This window comes from Cydia pomonella, chromosome 5 (assembly GCF_033807575.1).
Source record: "Cydia pomonella isolate Wapato2018A chromosome 5, ilCydPomo1, whole genome shotgun sequence".
NCBI lineage: Eukaryota > Metazoa > Arthropoda > Insecta > Lepidoptera > Tortricidae > Cydia > Cydia pomonella.
The window spans coordinates 19,489,588-19,495,777 of NC_084707.1; positions in this window are offsets into that span (position 1 = coordinate 19,489,588).

Consider the following 6,190-nt stretch of genomic DNA (forward strand, 5'->3'; position numbering starts at 1 on the left):
GTTTTACGCAATAATGTTACGTAAAGTGTGGCTTTTGCTCGTTGTTTTGTTTTGCCTGTTGATACTCGAACAACATGCATGTCACATGTATAACATCTGTTAATTTTACGATTGTGTTGTTTCAAATAAATTATTTAAATGAAAATATTTTTTTCAATTGTGTGTTTTTGCCAGATTCACCCCGTTAAGAAAGTTATTTTGTAAGGCCTTTGCCTAGCCAAGGAGAAATTTTCGAAGTTGCCTAATTTCTATAAGAAGTTTATATTTCCAAAAGTTGTCAGAAATAAAATCCAGCAAACAATGAAAACATGTCAAGTCCTTAATAGACTACAGCCTTTATTAGATATTCCTTCTGCCTATCTAATTAATAAATGATATATATTAATATAATTAATATAAAAAATCCACATGAATATTTCTGAATGAAAACTTGCTTCTCGTGTAGGTTTCTGGAAAATTCCGAGAAAATTCCTGCATTTTTAGAATGTTTTGATTGTAAAGCAACTGTTAGGTAGTATTTAGTGTCATCTATGTTACTTACTAACCAACAAACAAAGGTTTTTAAACTCTCGGTTGCCTTATCGGATCGCGTCGCATACCATGCCATAATGTATTATAATACCTAGCGGCCCGATTCGAAGAATGAAATACGATAACCATAAGTTCTGGTTTAGATAAGTTCTCATTTAGATATCATTTGTATATCGTATAATTGACGGAAGCAGCTCGGTTCGGGCAACCAATGTCACTTTGAAATTAGAAATATCGTAGATAGATCTTATTGGGATCACTGCGGTATCGAAATAAACGTCAATTCCGACATGTCGATTAGCTATCGATCTTTTAAAGATCTTTCCAAGATCTTAAACGTAAGACACGACACAATCATTTTTCGAATTGGGCCGCAAGTATAGGTAATGTAACTTAGTATGTAAATGTTAAGCCTCTCTTGCATGTAGTTGTATAGGGTTTATAATAATGCATTACGTACATAAATTGACATTGATATCAATTTCTGCGTAATCTATATGAAAGTCTATATCTGTTACCATGAAAACCCGATCTTAGTGAAAACGCGTTTCCTTGAACTGAGATGCTACTGAGATGATGTCTTCTGTCCATCTCTTTTTTTGTTTTCCCTTGCCTATTCTACCTGCTGGCCCTGTCCAATTTGTAGATTCTAGTGTCCATCTTCTGTCTTTGTACCTAATAGATAGTATATGCCCTGCCCATTGCCATTTGAGGCGTAGGCTCTGATGGAGAGCATCTGTAAGCTGAGTTTTCTTCCTTATATTTTCATTCCTGATTTTTTGCGACTTTCCTAATTTTTAGAAGACTCCTCTCCATTGCATGTTGACAGGTTGTAATTGTATTTTTGACTATACTTGTATTTACCCATGTATATTTGGTTATTGTCCATTACAATTTTCTTTAATTACCTATTATTTTTTCCATGCAATGTTTACACGTCTATTTATACTAACATATACCTGTTTCCCAAGATGTATTTTTGTACATATTCAATTTAGGTACCTGCCACATATATTGTTCTTCTTCGATTGTTTGTCATTACGTTCGTTTTAGTTGTATTCAGGTGTCGTCCTACTATTTTACTTTCTTTATCTAGGGTGTTCATCATATTTTCCAGTTCAATATCAGACTCTGCCAAAATTATAATATCATCTGCGAAGCGTAGATGGCTTAGGTATATATTTATTTTAGATAAGTAGTGAAGACTAATTTTTAACAAGCACTATGTGAAAACTAGTATTGACAAAAAAAAACAGTTAAAACTAGTTTTCACCGATGCCTTACGAAAAACAAGTTTTAACTAACACGTTTTCGCTATAAACGCGTTTTTACGGTAGCATATATACACGTGTATATTATAAATTTCAAATATAAAACGTATGTCTGAACATTTCACACTCATACAAAAGAGCCTACGTTTTTAAACATACTGATGAAGAAATAATAACGTGTTTTACAAGGTTGTATATTCCGAAGGCTTTTCATTGTTTTAAATAAGCTATTGAAAGATATTTTTATGATTTCCCATCAGAAAATTTATTTTTTACAACAAACACCGAGTAAAGTATTGATATCAACGCTCCTATAATATTTTCATGAAAATAGGGCAATTGCGTTGTTATGAAACAATAATTAGCCACGCTGTAAAGAAAGTGAATCCCTACAAAGGCGCAGCGGAGTAGGTTCCCCGAAGCGCGCTCAGCGTCGCCGCCGCCGGCGCGCCGTCGCGGCCCGAGCTCTTTGGCTTCTTATCCCTTTCCGGAAACGTTTCTTCGAATAACAACATAAAACCTCATTTATACGGCTAAGACTGGCTGAGCACAACTAGTTACAATGCATATAAAGAAGATTAAATATGGTTGCTCCAAAAACATATTACCGTTTGCCATGTCATAAACAACAGTATAATTGAAAATTATTTCTTCAATTGTTATTTTATTAATTAAAGAACGGTCATTCAAAATCAGTGTTAATGGAGTTTATTGCCTATTTAGTATATAATTTGTGTAAACATGGACGGTTCTGTTTATGCATAATGTGAATAATGTCTTTGTGCGCATCGCGTGCCGGAGAGTTATTTTAATATTTGCCCTCCAAATTTCATCGCAAGTCCAATTATTATTTTTAGTCATCGACGGAGCAATTCACTGCCGACGCTATGGACAATGTAATAAATGGGAGCCGTTAGTAACATGTATTAATCTGAGCTTGTGTTATACTGAGATGAAAATAAAAACTATATATACTCCCAAACCAAATGGCATAAGTACCCCGAAATCTTCGCGTTAATACCTAAGATAAGATACTATCATTCGCCCTTTACAAAACATGTCTTTGTAAGAAGTTAAGAAATTACCCAGCAGGATCCTGCTTCAAATACATTATTTCAAATTATGAGCGTGCATCGCCTATATATAATAATTCCATTTGATTTTACGACCCAAGTGAAAACATAGCCGACTTCTCGCTTGATAAGACAAAGCAAGCAGCAGAAACAAGTAGGAATACGCAATTATATACATAGAATAACTTTTTTAATTATATATATTTATTATAATATATCTGACGGCAATTTGAGTTAAACAACAACGTTTAGTCATTTTAAATATTAAGATCATGTTGAACATGACACAAAGTGGGGCTCTGCTTACTGAGTCACACGAATACAACATATTTAATAATTATTGCACGTAAACAAGTAACCTTATTAAGTTATTATTATTCCCTTTGAACAGGAAAATATTCCTATTATTTATACAGGTTGACTTTGTTATTATTGGCGAATTTTTTTCCAGGCACTATACACATAGCTTCCATTTCGGGAAAAAATAGGCAGCAATTTCTTTTTTACTTCCGTAAAAGTATTTTTCATGAAATGTGGTTACCCTGTTACGCCAGGTGTAAACAAACCTAATTGATATACAAATTTCATGAACCAGGGTAGTTTGCAGTTTAAACTAATAGCAAACCGGGCGGCTTAGCATTTTTTGTGATGTTTTAAGGGAATTTAGAGATTAAGCTCTATTCTATTCCTAGATCGAACCGATGGGACATCCCGGGGAGATTGGCTTACCGTTGGTCGCTTGCGAACCTTGACTCGGGATTGTACTTATTTGTTTTCGTCGGTAAAATGCTCTTTAACTATATATCCAGCGTGTATTTTGAATCAGACCGCATAATCAATAGGTTAGGCTTTAATGAACACACTCTCGTAAGTTTAATAAAAAAACAAACGACTTTTATTTTTCCATATAAAATAATTCAGCAAGCAATTATGTATCACTATTTTGTTTCTGTTGGCCACAAAGTCAGAGGTTTTTTTTTTGAGACAACTTTAAATAAATAATAATAAATATTTGGGGACAATCTTACACAGATCGACCTAACCCCAAACTAGCCTAAAACAAAGCTAGTTAGTAATATTTTAGTTTTAATTTATATTGTGTTTTTATAATGAATAAAATATTGGGTTTTTTTCTATAGAGACCAAAGCTTGTACTATGGGTTACTATTAGGCCAAGATATACATACGTATATAGATAGATATATACTTATATACATAGAAAACACCCATGACTCAGGAACAACAAATAAATGCCCTTACCAGAATTCGAACCCCGGACCGTCGGCTTCATAGGCAGGGTCAATACCCACTAGGCCAGACCGGTCGTCTTTGTAGTCCTATTTCTCAAAAAAAAGTCCTAGGTTATATTAAAAGAAAAAAACGCGATTTATTATTTTTCACGCACTTGCTTATGACCTTATGTTTCAATTTGGTCAAAGATAACAAGGTTACGGTGTATAAATATTAAGTATACGAGTCATTTTCGATATTTAATCCTCGAATAGAAATATGTTGCTAATAGATACTGCACGTGCTTCGATTTTGGAACAAACCCAAAACAAAGAATGATTCAGCATACAGCATATTCTAAAGATTCATGATCGGTTTCCCGCTAAAATATGACTGAACACAATGCAATCCGTTATTTGTGAACATCGTAAGTTTCATTCCATGTTGAAGGAAATGCCAAAATCTTTCGCAACTAATAAAAATACCTACATTGTAGGTATTACGTAAAAATACAGCTTACCAAGATCGCAATTTAGAGAAAAAATGCGGCATTAATAACATCGTCGTAACCAAAACGGAGTGTCAACGTGCATCTGCTAATATTAGCTGAATTGCGTGTCGTAAAGTTCGTAAAAATAAGTGGATTTGTTATTTGTCGCCCACGAACTCGTTGACTGATGACTCACGGGCGAGCCTGCTGTGAATAATGACTTTTACAGGTATGTGGCATTTATTAGGAGCCCCAATGATACAAATACGTCGCTTGTCAGCTCACTAATGAAAGGACAAATGAACGATTAGCCGCTCGAATATGTCGCCACTCGGTACAAACAGCTGAAGTAAGATCCGCATCTGTATCTTTACATTATAAAAGATTCTTTTTGTCAAAACATATACATATTTCACCTATGATCAAATAAAAATTGCAGGCAACGTGCAAGAGAGTGAACTAGGCCTAAATTTTGAATGTAAACTCAATAGAATTTCTACCTGATCTGATCATTAGTGTGTTCGTGGTTTGATCTCCTGTACTGTAAATTCATATTTGCAATACAAAGGGGAAATTAGAAATTGAGTGGGAACCCTTTTAAAAATGGGAAGTAATTAAATGATCAGTCGTTCATAAAACTGATCTGCAAAAAAAAAAAAATGCCATGAAATTATTTGAACAGCATACAATCATTTTGCTGGCAATAAATAAAAATCGAGCTACAACTCTTGTTCAGCAAATTATTCACAAACAGTCAATATTATTAACAATATCGATCTGGTTCTGTTATAATTTATAAAGAGTTGATCTGCAAAATGATCATTTGGCCAGCAAGATTTAAAATTGGTTGTTAGAAAAAACATGTCTCTAAGCAGTTTAATTGAGACGTATACATATTAAAGGAATTACCAATCTGAAATAATAAGGTGGCTAGTGGCGTTTAATATAAAAAATCTGCAGAGCTGCAGGCGGAGCGAAATCTGCCCACGTGACACGATACCACGTCACCAAAATCTCCAGGTTACCAAATGTCAAGGTCATCTAAAACCGAATCAGCGCACCCCACTATCCACGTGGTCTTGTCTGTCCTACCCCAAGAGATCAATTGCGAAAATAGAGGCGTTGAGGAAGGGCAGCGCTCGCCCGCTGTGACAGAGTGCGGGAACGAGCGAGGCGAGCGGCTCGGAGCCGAGTGTAGTGGCCGTGCTTCGTCACGCGAGGGAGGAAGGGCTGCTCTTCCGCAGCGCAGGAGCTACCCAGATCCAACAGCTTTACCCAGCCGCAGTTGCGTCCCGGCCCCCTCACCCCTCATCATACCGTCCATATTGTAAACAATGATAGCCAATATTTGTTTAAAAAATCAGTTGATTAGCAAAGGGGGTTCGTCAGGTTGGTTAGACATTTGCTGATCAACAGATTTTTCAGGTAACCAATTTTTGCGGATCAGGTAAATTGTAATCCAAAATGAAATAATCCGCTTACCCACTGCCTGCTTATCAAAATTTGATTAATGATGGACCGCTTACTGCCGATCAAATAATTAATTTGCCAACTAAATCAATTTAAAGCAGCTCAGTGTGCATGCAGCATGTTAT